At 38.5% G+C, this 12,566-nt stretch overlaps 1 protein-coding gene across 4 annotated transcripts in view; it reads right to left on the reverse strand.

Annotated features, from left to right (window-relative positions):
• CDH12 (cadherin 12) overlaps positions 1-12,566 on the reverse strand; it is a 378,196-nt gene that overhangs the window by 263,233 nt on the left and 102,397 nt on the right. The gene's annotated exons all lie outside the window — the stretch shown is intronic.

Genomic DNA, 12,566 nt, shown 5'->3' on the forward strand with positions numbered 1-12,566 from the left:
ATGCATGTGAGAAAACAACTTAGAGGTAATCACATCTATTGTTGTCACTGGTTACCATCAAGTCGATTCAGACTCATAGTGACCTCAAGTGGCACACTAAAACCCTTTAAGAATCAAAAGGATCTCATTCTTCTTCAATTTACTCATTGAACAAAGCAGTCTTAAAGCCATTAGCTAGGGTAGGGCAAGGTAGGCTTTCATCCTGGCAGGGCCGCAGAGATGGAGGTGTTAGGGAGGAGTCAAAGTAGCCCACAGCAAAGTTTGGGAACCTGAGCAGAGTAAGGAAGGTATCCATGCAATAAAGTTGTCTGCAAGGAGTGTCAGAGATTGGCTGGTGTAAGGAGGACATCAGCCTGCAGGAAGCATGACCCAGCATAGCAATTCAGAGCCCTGTATAAGTGAGCAAAACCTGTACAGTGAAAGAGAGAGGACCATGGAAGCATTCAGTATAGTTTCAAAGCCTGAGTGAAATTATCAGTGCATCTGGAAGGAACCAGGTAGGGTAGTGACAATGAAAGTTTAGTTATACACAGGGGCCTTGATCAACCAGAACAGATTCAGGATAACAGCAGCCAGAATTCTTACTGTTGGGGATCGGAGTTATAAATTATAAGAAAACAGCCAAAACAAAAACCTGTTGCCATTGAGTGGATTCTGACTTACAGAGACCCTATAGGATGGAGTACAACAGCCCCACAGGATTTCTAAGGCTGTAGATCATTATGTAAGCAGACTGCCACAACTTTCTCCTGAGGAGCAGCTGGTAGATTCAAACTGTTGACTTTCCATTTAGGAGCCAAGTGCCTAACCACTGTGCCACCAGGGCTCCTATAAATTATAAAGGGGGAAAATCTAGAATAAATTGTTTTGTTAAATTTGAGTTGGAGACGTGAGAAGTCATGGTTTTTAATACATGAAGAAGGATATGGAAATACATATTATGTATTTATGTATAGATAGGTATATTCTCTAGCATGTCCACTAGCAAAGAGTACGCCTAGCAAGAAGATCTTCACTTTTAAATAATATTCTGCATTGTGGAGAGAGCCCCTTGGAGAAATTGTTCGTTCCTGGGAAGGAGAAAGAAAGTACAAGATAAGTTTCAAACATCTTTTTGATTCAGCAAATAAGGGAGTGTTCAAATAATTCACACGTAATATTGAAATGGAGCCTTTGTGTTGCAATGGTCAAGAGCTACGGCTGCTAACCAAAAAAGATCAGCGGTTAAAATCCACCAGATGCTCCTTGGAAATCCTATGGGGCAGTTCTACTCTATCCTATAGGGTTGCTATGAGTTAGAATGAACTCCATGGCAAAGAGTTTGGTTTTGAGTTTTTGAATGTTGTAATGACAGAAAAATCAGTTTAGATGGGCTTCCACTGTCTAGATGTGAAACAATTTCAACATCAAAATGTATAATAATACTAATAGATTAGAACTCAAGAATATGATAAGAAACCTTGAGACCATATGAGAACATACTCATGTAAATTGTTGTTGTTAGGTGTCATCCAGTTGATTCCGACTCATAATAATCCTATGTACAACAGAAGGAAACACTGCCCAGTCCTGTGCCATCCTCACAATCATTACTATGTTTGAGCCCATTGTTGCAGTCACTGTGTTAGTCCATCTCATTGATGGATTGATGGTGGGTCTAAGTCTCAGCATCCTCACTTCTAAGGAGCATTCTGGCTGTACTTCTTCCAAGACAGATTTGTTGGATCTTCTGACAGTCCATGATATATTCAATATTTTCACTAACACCGTAATTCAAAGGCATCAATTCTTCTTTGATCTTTCTATTCATTGTCCAGCTTTCACATGCATATGAGGTGATTGAAACACTATGGCTTGGCTCAGGTTAACCTTAGTCCTTAAAGTGACATCTTTGCTTTTTAACACTTTAAAAAGGTCTCTTGCACCAGATTTGCCAAATGCAATGTGTCCTTTGATTTCTTGACTGCAGATTCTCTGGGTGTTGATTGTGGATCCAAGTAAAATGAAATCCTTGATAACTTCAATCTTTTCTCTGTTTATCATGATGTTTCTTATTGGTCCAGTTGTGAGGATTTTTGTTTTCTTTATGTTGATGTGCAATCCATACTGAAGGCTGTGGTCTTTGATCTTCATCAGTAAGTGCTTCAAGTCCTCTTCACTTTCAGCAAGCAAGGTTGTGTCATCTGTATATTGCAGGTTGTTAATGAGCCTTCCCCTGACCCTGTTCTTCTTTATACAGTCCAGCTTCTTGGATTATTTGCTCAGCATACAGACTGAATAAGTATGGTGAAAGGATGCAGCCCTGATGAACACCTTTCCTGACTTTAAACCATGCAGTAGCCCCTTGTTCTCTTCAAAGAACTGACTCTTGGCCTATGTACAGTTTTTTCATGAGCACATATAAGTTAGTAAGTGAATAAGTTGAAAGTGTGATCAGCATCAGGCTATTACTTTAGTTTCAAAGTATCTCTGGACAAGGTAACTACAAAAGGATAAGGGATAACATTCAGTGGAATCATCACTTGTCGTAGGCAGCCTCTAAGATGCACCCCAGTTATACGCCTCCAATATTGACAATTTTGTTCGGTTTCACGTCTTAGTTATCTAGTGCTGCTATTACAAAAATACCACAAGTGCAAGTGGGTGGCTTTAACAAGCACAAATTTATTTTCTCACAGTTTAGAAGGCTAAAAGTCTGAATTCGTGGCATCAGATGTACGAGAAGGCTTTCTTTCTCTGTGGGCTCTGGGGGAAGGTCCTTGTCTCGTCTCAGATTCTATTTGTTGGTTCTGTGGGGATCTTCAAGTGTTGTGGCATCTGTCTTCCTCCTTCTCTGCTTTCTTGCTGCTTGCTTAATCTGCTCTTTTAAATCTCAAAAGAGACTGATTAAGACACACCCTACATTAATACTGCCTCATTAGCATAACAAAGTATACCCTATTCCCAAATGGGGTTATAACCACAGGTTTAGGGGTTAGGATTTACAGCACATATTTTAGGGGTCACAATTCAATCCGTGACATCGTGTTCACTTAAGTGTGGGCTAGACTTATCAAGTCAATTCTAACAAATGGAATATTACAGAAGTGATGAGATGTCACTTGAAAAATACCATCCACACAAGAGAGCTTGGAGGTTCATCCTCCCCCCCGCCCCCACCACCACCCCAGACAAATCTTCAGATGAAACCATAGCCTTCACTGATGGCTTGTCTGTAGACTCATGAGAGACTGATGCACAGCTGCCCAGCTACGCTGAGTGGAGATTCAGGACATATAGAAACTAAGAGATGATGTACGCTTTAGGCCTTTAAATTCTGGGGTATTTTGTCACATTGTAATTAATAATACCAATTTTGTATCCATTAGTGAGAAGCTGCTATAACAGAAACTAAAAATATGGGAGCAGCTTTGCAAATGGGCAGTGTGCTTTGATGGGAATATTGTGAACACCTAGAGCGCCTTGAACACACTGTTTATTGAACTTTAGGCTTTAAAAGTGCTGAAGGTGAGGGCTTCCATAAAAGCAAGAAAATATTATTGGGAAGTAGAAGGAGGGGGAATCCTTATTACACACTGGCAGAACATTTTAGCAAAAATGAGCCTAATAACTTTTAAACAATGTCATGGATTGAATTGTGTCCCTCCAAAAATATGTTTCAACTTGGTTAGGCCTTGATTCCCAGTATTGTTTGGTTGTCCTCCATTTTGTGATTGTAATTTTATGTTGAGAGGATTAGGGTGGGATGTAACACCACCCTTACTCGGGTCACCTCCCTGATCCAAGGTAGGGGGAGTTTCCCTGGGGTGTGGCCTGTACCACCTTTTATCTCTCAAGACATAAAAGGAAAGGGAAGCAAGCAGAGATTTGGGGACCTCATACCACCAAGAAAGCAGAACCAGGAGCAAAGCACGTCCTTTGGACCTGGGGTCCCTGCACCTGAGAAGATCCTTGACCATGGGAAGTTTGAGGACAAAGACCTTCTTCCATGGCCGACAGAGAGAGAAAGCCTTCCCCTGGAGCTGACACCTTGAATTTAGGCTTTTAGCCTACTTTACTGTGAGGAAATAAATTTCTCCTTGTTAAAGCCATCCACTTGTGGTATTTCTGTTATGGCAGCACTAGATAACTAAGAAAAACAAAAAGGAGCCATGTCTTGCTTATTTTAAAGATTTTAACCCTCTTCCAGGAGCAGTGGTGGTTCAGTCATAGAATTCTTGTTTTATCCCCGTGTGGTAATTTTGTGAACACAAGGAAGTGTGGAGATAGATATATGTTTCTAAATTATAATAATACCATCATAAATTAATGCTAAATGTAGTCACAGACTTCACTATTTCTTCCTTGGAGTAACACTATTCAACTATAACATGTAGAAAAGATTATACATTTAATAATCTCCAAAAAAAACTCCACCTAAAAGTTTAGCTTAGCATTTTTCTCCAAACTTCTTGCAAAGTTTAACAGAGTTTGAATTAAAAATGAGGGGGTACATGTGATTTATTTGTTGTTTTTTAACCAGTATCTCAGTGCTCCTTAAGTGAATCTTGTTTTATTTCAACTTACACTAAATTTTTTTAAATCAGTGTGTAAAAGATAACTGTATTCTTCAGATTTTTTGTTTTAGTCAGGAATCCCAAGTCCCAAATAATATGTGACATAACATAACGTAACAAACATACCATACCCTACCATGCCATGCCATGCCTTACCATACCATACCTACCATATCATACCTACTGTACCATAGCTTCCATACCATGCCATGCCATACCTTACCATACCATACCTACCATGCCATGCCATGTCTTACTATACCATACTGTACCTAGAATACCATACCTACCATAACATGCCTACCATGTCATGCCATGTCTTACCATACCATACCTACCATACCATGCTATGCCATACCTTACCATACCATACCTACCATGCCATGCCATGTCTTACCATACTGTACAATACCATACCTACTGTACCATACCTACCATACCATGCCATGCCACACCTTACCATACCATATCTACCATGCCATGCCACGTCTTACCATCCCATCCCGTCCCATCCCATCCCGTCCCGTCCCATCCCATCCCGTCCCGTCCCGTCCCGTCCCGTCCCGTCCCGTCCCGTCCCGTCCCGTCCCGTCCCGTCCCGTCCCATCCCATCCCATCCCAACCCCTACCATACCATATATATCATACATACCATCCCATAGTTTACCATACCATCCCATACCTTACCTTACTATTTCATACCTACCATGCCATGCCATACTGTATATGCCATACCATACCATAACATTAGTAAGAATTCTAAACAATCATACCGTCTGACATTGAAAGCTAAATTTAAGGTTTTCAAGTACATTTTAGTACCTATCGAACCTAGAAAAACTAGTTTAGTTGATTTTTATACTTGTTAAGAGTCTGGGAGTAATTTATAACACATAGGAGTTATTTAGTTTTCATGTAAAAATAAATAAATAAATAATAGTGTACAAGGTAAATGTAATATTAAATAAAATAAGAAATACAAATCCCAAGGTAGATCACCCAGTAACTGACTACTGTTTAGGAAGTGGCAGAGCTTACAACATAAATTATGATTCATAATTGACAACTATTAAAATGTGGCATAAAAACCTGGTTATAGGTAGTCCAATCCAGTTGCCTCAAAATGACTTAGCTCAGGCAGGGAGGAGTTAATACCACACAAGTGTGAATATGGATTTAAACACTAAAACTGTCAGCACTCTAGGAAATGTAACTTAACTGCATACTGTACTGATGCATAATCACAGATATTAAAGAGTGTATATTACTGTAATTCATTGTTACTCGAGTGATCTTAAAGAATTAAGGCCACATTCATAAAATCTAAATTTGTCTCCAAGGAGTAGCTATGAGTTGGGGAATATCTGCATCATTAAGTAATTTCCTGAGGTCAGAGTAAAAGCACTTTATCTCTGAATATTACTTCCATGGCATATTGGAGCTAGCAGAAGTTAGTGACAGAATGGCCTTCTCTTAAAGAATTCATAGAGTCACTAGAATTTTCTCCAACTTTACTGAACTAAACATATTCCATTGTACCATGGTTGTTACATATCAATTTTCCTCTTAAATTACTTCCCAGTATCCCAGTATCTTCGTACAGCTATGTATTTTGCAGTTTCTAGTTCAGTTAATTTTAAATTCAGATTTAATTTTTCACATGTTTTCAGGTACACAATCAACTATTGCTAAATTTACATTTACATAATAAACTTTATTATCTTGTCTTCATACTGCTTTATCTTCTATTTTGTATTACAAAATAAGCTATTTCACTATATATCTTTTTAAATTGTTTTTTTTTTTCTTTTATCGAAAATGAAATAGCAACATTTTCAATTATAAGGAAAGGGTAGTTTTGTTTTGTTTTATTTTGTTTTTCTCTCCTTCCTACAGTTATTTTCAATGCAGATATTCAGAGATGACAGTGAGATTTGCTGTAGCAATAGCCACAAAACCAACAAAAAACCAAACCCATTGCCAATGAGTTGATTCTGACTCATAGCAACCCTAGGACTTCCTATAGGGTTTCCAAGGAACAGCTGGTGGATTCAAACTGCTGACCTTTTGGTTACCAGTTGAGCTCTTAACAACTGTGTCACCAGTGCTCCAACAATAACTCTACTGTCTAATGTACCATTGTCAGCTCCATTTGGTCCTGACCAAAACATATTGTGGTATTCCAAGGAAAATGATGGCAAACTTAGGAATGTCTAAGGTTGAAGGTGTGAAATGAAAATAGAAAAATAAATGGTCTTTGGAAAAAGTAATTAAGAACGATGAAACATTTCCATATAATAAGAAGAATGTATACGGAAATGGAGTCCATGTGCTCTAGATACGAGATCTGGATGCACAGTTATTTTTTGGTTAGCTTTAGATTGGTCATACAACAACAGGAACAAAAGACAACACAGGTCTAACAGGATCTTTTGTGTGTGTGTCTGTGTGTTTACTTTTTGTTATGAGTATAGGATTTCAGAAGTTCAAAGTGCAAAAATCAAGACATGATAGATATTTTATTTTCACCTGTAATTCATCAGTGATTGTGATGGTTATTTTATTTATTTATTTATTGGTCAACTTTGCTGTGCAAGTTAATCAAACATGAATCTAGGTGTTGCTATGAAGGCACTGTGAAGATGGGGTTAACATTTACAATCAGCTAACTTTAAAGTTTACCCTTAAAAACTGGATGGGCTTTATCCAATCACTTGGAAGGCCTTAAGAGCAAAAACTGAGGTTTCTCAGAGTTGAAGACATTCTGCCTTAATGATGCAGCATCAACTCATGTCTTGTTTCTAGACTGCCAGGCTGACCTGAGGATTTTGAATTTGCAGGTCTTAACAATCGCATGAGCCAATTTTGGAAAATAAATCTCTTTATATAGAGAAAGATATATTGTATATCTCTATTGCCACATCACAGCATGTACTGTGAGTGTTCTCTTTACAGTTGGAAATAGTGTCCTTAATGCCTTTAAATTTAATTAGATTAAAGAGCCAATTCTAGAAATCCTCCCTAGACCTAATCAGGAAAAAAAAAAAAAAAAACTCTTTCTTAAGATTCTATCAATCTTGAATCACTCTTAGTACCATTGTGTATGTGTGTATATATGTATACATGTGTATATATATAAATATGTATATATATATATATACATACACACGTGTATATATATTTATAATCTCCTACTGGTTCTGTTTTTCTGAGATTTTCCTTAGAATGTGCTCTGCCTCCAGACTATAAATAAATATTTTGGCAGAGCTCACTCTCTCTCTCTTCACTCCACGCTCTTCCCATCGTCTGATGTATGGATCTTGAGACACAAGCCTGCAGAAGTCTGCAGCCTGTGCCTGACCTATGGATTTTGAATTTGTTAACCCACACAATTGAGTAAGTCAATCCTTTGGTATAAATCTCTCCATATATGAATACACACTTCTCACTGGTTCAACTGATTGATTACATTAGATTAGATTATGGGAGGTGATTACAGTACATTGATTTAGGTTACATTATGGGTCAGTAACTAGTCTAGTGTTTGGCCAAATCACTGGGAACCATAGTTTTCATGGATTGAATTGTGCCCCTCAAAATATCTGTCAACTTGGCTAGACCGTGATTCCCAGTATTGTGTGATTGTTCACCATTTCGTCATCTGATATGATTTTCCTGTGTGTTGTAAATCCTACCTGTATAATGTTATTGAGGTGGGATTAGTGACAGCTATGCTAATGAGGCAGGACTCAATCTACAAGATTAGATTGTGTTTTAAACCAATCTCTTTTGATATACAAAAGAGAGAAGCAAGCAGAAAGACATGGGGACTTCATACTACCAAGAAAGTACAGCCAGGAGTATGTGTCCTTTGAGCCTGAAGTCCCTGCACTGAGAAGCTCCTAGTATAGTGGAAGATTGATGACAAGGGCCTTCCTCCAGGGCCATTAGAGAGAAAAAGTTTCCCCCTGAAGCTGGCACCCTGAATTCAGACTCCTAGATACTAGACTGTGAAAGAATAAACTTCTGTTTGTTAAAGCCATCCACTTGTGGTATTCCTGTTATAACAGCACTACATAAGTAAGACAATACGCTAACCAAGTTGACACTTAAAATTCACCATCATAGGGAGCTATAGTTTATTTTGCCAAAATGGGTAAAAGGAAATAGATTTAGGAGGAGGGATTATTGGATGCTGGCTCTGAAGTGACAGTAATCCCAGAATATCCAAAACATCACTGTGGTCTACCATTTAGAACAGGGGCTTATAGAGGTCAGGTGGTCAATGGAGTTTTAGGTCAGATCCATCTCACAGTGGGTCTAGTGGGTTCCTAAACCCATCCTCTGGTTATATTTCCTGTTCTGGAATGCATAATTACAATAAATATACTCATCAATTGGCAGAATTCCCAAATTGGTTCCCTGACCTGTGGAGTGAGACTGTTGTGGTAGAAAAGGCCAAGGGGAAGTTCCTAGAACTTCCTCTACCTTGGAAAATTGTAAACCAAAAGCAATACCATATTCCTGGGGGGATTTCAGACATTAATATCACCATGAAGGACCTGAAAAATGCAGGCATGGTGGTTACCACCACATCTGGTTTAACCTGCCTTTTGTATATGCAGAAAAGAGAATGACAGTGGATTATCAAAAACCTAACCAAGTAGTGACTCTAATTACAACTCCTGTTCCAGATGTGATTTTACTGCCAGAGCAAATTAACGTGTCCCCTGGTAACTGGTACACAGCTATTGATCCGACAAATGCTTTGTTCTTGACACTTGTTAGTAAACACCACCAGAACAATCTCTTTCAGCTAATAAGGAAATCAATATATGTTCACTGTACTGTCTCAGAGATGAACTTACCCTCAAGCCTTAAGTCATAATTTAGTCTATAGGGACTTTGATTACCTTTCCCTTCCCCAGTGTATCACCCTCATCCATTACATTGATACTGTTTTGCTGATTGGACCAAATAGGCAAGATGGAGCAACTGGTTGACTTATTGGTAAGACATCTGCATGCTAGAAGGTGGGAAACACATTTGATGAAAATTGCCTGGTGTGATTGATCCTGATTACCAAGGGGAAATTAGACTACTACAAAATAGGGATAAGATAGAATATGTGTGGAGTATAGGACATTCCTTTTTTTTTTTTTTTTTTTTTTTTTATAGGACATTCCTTAGGGTGTCTCTCAGTACTATCGATACCTGAGATTAGTCAACAAAAAACTACAACCTAATACAGGCAGGACTACTCAAGGTACAGACCATTAAAGAATGAGGTTTTGGATCACCCTAGCAGGCAAAGAACCATGAGTACCTGGGGTGCTGGTTGAGGGCAAAAGGGATATGAAATGAGTAGTGGGAGATGGTAGTTTTATTTACCAGCTATAGCCACATGACCAGTTCCAGAAATGAGGACTACAATTCTTATGAGAATTTCTTCTCTATTTTATTATTGATATGTTTGTGTGTATAGAGTATGTGTGTATATATATAAAGAGCTACAGCTACTAACCAAAATGTTGGCTGCTAAACAAAAGGTCATCAGTTCAAATCCACCAGTTGCTTCTTGGAAACCCTATGGGGCAGTTCTATGCTGTCCTATAGGGATATGTTGTTGTTGTTAGGTGACGCTGAGTCGGTTCCACCTCATAAGGACCCTATGTACAACAGAAGTTAACACTGTCAGTTCTGTGCCATCCTCATGATCATTGTTATGCTTGAGCCCATTGTTGCAGCCACTGTGTCAACCCACCTCTTTGAGGGCCTTCCTATTTTTCGATTACCCTCTACTTTACCAAGCATGATGTCCTTTTCCAGGCAGTGGCCCCTCCTGATAACTTGCCCAAAGTACATGAGATGAAGTCTCTCCATTCTTGCTTCTAAGGAGCATTCTGGCTGCACTTCATCCCAAACATATATATACATATAAAACCAAAAAAAAAACAAACCCATTGCTGTTGAGTTAATTCTAACTCATAGAAACCCTATAGGACAGAGTAGAACTACCTCATAGGATTTCCAAGGCTACAATCTTTACAGAAGAATACTGCCACATCTTTCTTCCATGGAGCAGTCGGTGGGCTTGAACCACTAACGTTTTGGTTAGCAGCTAAGGGCTTAACCTCTGTGCCACCGAGGCTGCATACACACACACATATGCACACACACACACATACACACAAAACCAAAAACGCAACCCATTTCTGTTAAGTTGATTCCAACTCATAGTGATCCTATAGGACAAATTAGAACTGTCTCGTATGGTTTCCAACTAGAGGCTGGTGGATTTGAACTACCAACCTTTTGGTTAGCAGCCAAGCTTTTGACCACAACACCACCAGTGCTGCAATATATATGCCTAATAGAATATTTGCAATGAACAAGTCAATGGTCTTGTAAAATTCTATCATGCTCTCTCCGGCGTCGTTTCTATCACAAAGACCATATACTCCAACTACCTATCCTTCTTCTTTGTTTCTAACTTTTGCATTCCAATCACCAGTAATTATCAATACATCCTGATTTGTATGTTTGATCAATTTCAGGCTGCAGGAGTTGGTGAAAATCTTAAATTTCTTCATCTTTGTCCTTAGTGGTCAGTGGGTAAATAGTCGTATTAACTTGTCTTCCTTGTTTTTGTAGTTGTGTGGATATTATCCTATCATTGATGATGTTATGCTTCATGATAGACCTTGAAATGATCTTTTTGATGATGAATGCAATGCCATTCCTTTACAAGTTGTCATTCCTGGCATAGTAGACCATGTAATTCTCTGATTCGAAATGGCCAATACCAGACCATTTCAGCTCCAGCATAGTGATCATGAGAATGGCCCAGGAAGAGGCCATGTTTCGTTCTGTTGTACATAGGTTTGCTGTGAGTTGGAACCAACTTGACGGCACCTAACAACAACAACAGTATATAGAATAGGACATATATGTGTATATATCCTATTGATTCTGTTTCCCTGGAGAACCCTGTTACAATAAGCCTTATGTTACTTTAGCATTTGTTTAAAAAGACCTTATTATGCAAAATGTGATCCAAGAATACCTGGGATAACGCATGGCATGTAAGCATAGTTTCATAATCAAAGGAAATACTCCTCAGATTAAAAAAAAATCAGGGGTTCTTTGGATATCAAGTTAGATATTTTCTAGCCTCTTCTGTAACAGAACACAGTAAAACACTTTAAAGAGCCTCTATTTCTACAGATCTTTTTGAAATCTCATGACAACACAGCAAATTAGACCTTACCTGCTACCTCAAACCTGGTACCCGCTTTGTTCTCTCATTCGCCTACCCATTCTCCTGAGTTTTTAGTCCTATTCTTCTCTTCAGGTACTAGCTGTGGACTTCTTACTTAGAGGTTCCAACTCAGCAGCCCTACTCTTCATTATAATCAGTAAAACCAAAGACCTAACTGTTTAACCAACAAGACAGAATTTTCTTCTTACTGTAGAAGTATGTATGTGTTTGCTTTAAGATGCTCCTTTGGTAATATAGAACCACTGAGGGTCAAAAAGCCCTGCATATACGCTAATATTCCAATTTACCTGAAGGAATCCAAATTAATGCATGTATGTACTAAATGGCATTCTCTTCTTAAAAGTCTTACTTTTCCTCAGATTATTACCTTTATTTTACTCCCTCTGGAAAATCAAGGCACAATTAAAAAAAAAAAAAAATCCTCCCCATTTTTTAGACCACTAATAAAATACGCCTTTTCCCAAATGTAGTTCTAAATCTCTAATCATAGCCCTGAATAAATGGGGTAGCTCCAAAAATATAGCAGAAACTGAAGAGCAGATCTGTAGCCGTGGGTATGCACACTAAAATGTTAAATCTAAGTGAACTACTCTGAGCTGATTTCTCTGGTCAAGAGAAGAATATGGTCTTTGAATACCTGATAAGGTCACACACACAACTTAAATGCATTCGTGGTAAATCCATATAACAACTTCTACAGCCACTAACCTGCTTCTGCCCTTAGGGTA

Source organism: Elephas maximus, chromosome 2 (genome assembly GCF_024166365.1).
Source record: "Elephas maximus indicus isolate mEleMax1 chromosome 2, mEleMax1 primary haplotype, whole genome shotgun sequence".
Lineage (NCBI taxonomy): Eukaryota > Metazoa > Chordata > Mammalia > Proboscidea > Elephantidae > Elephas > Elephas maximus.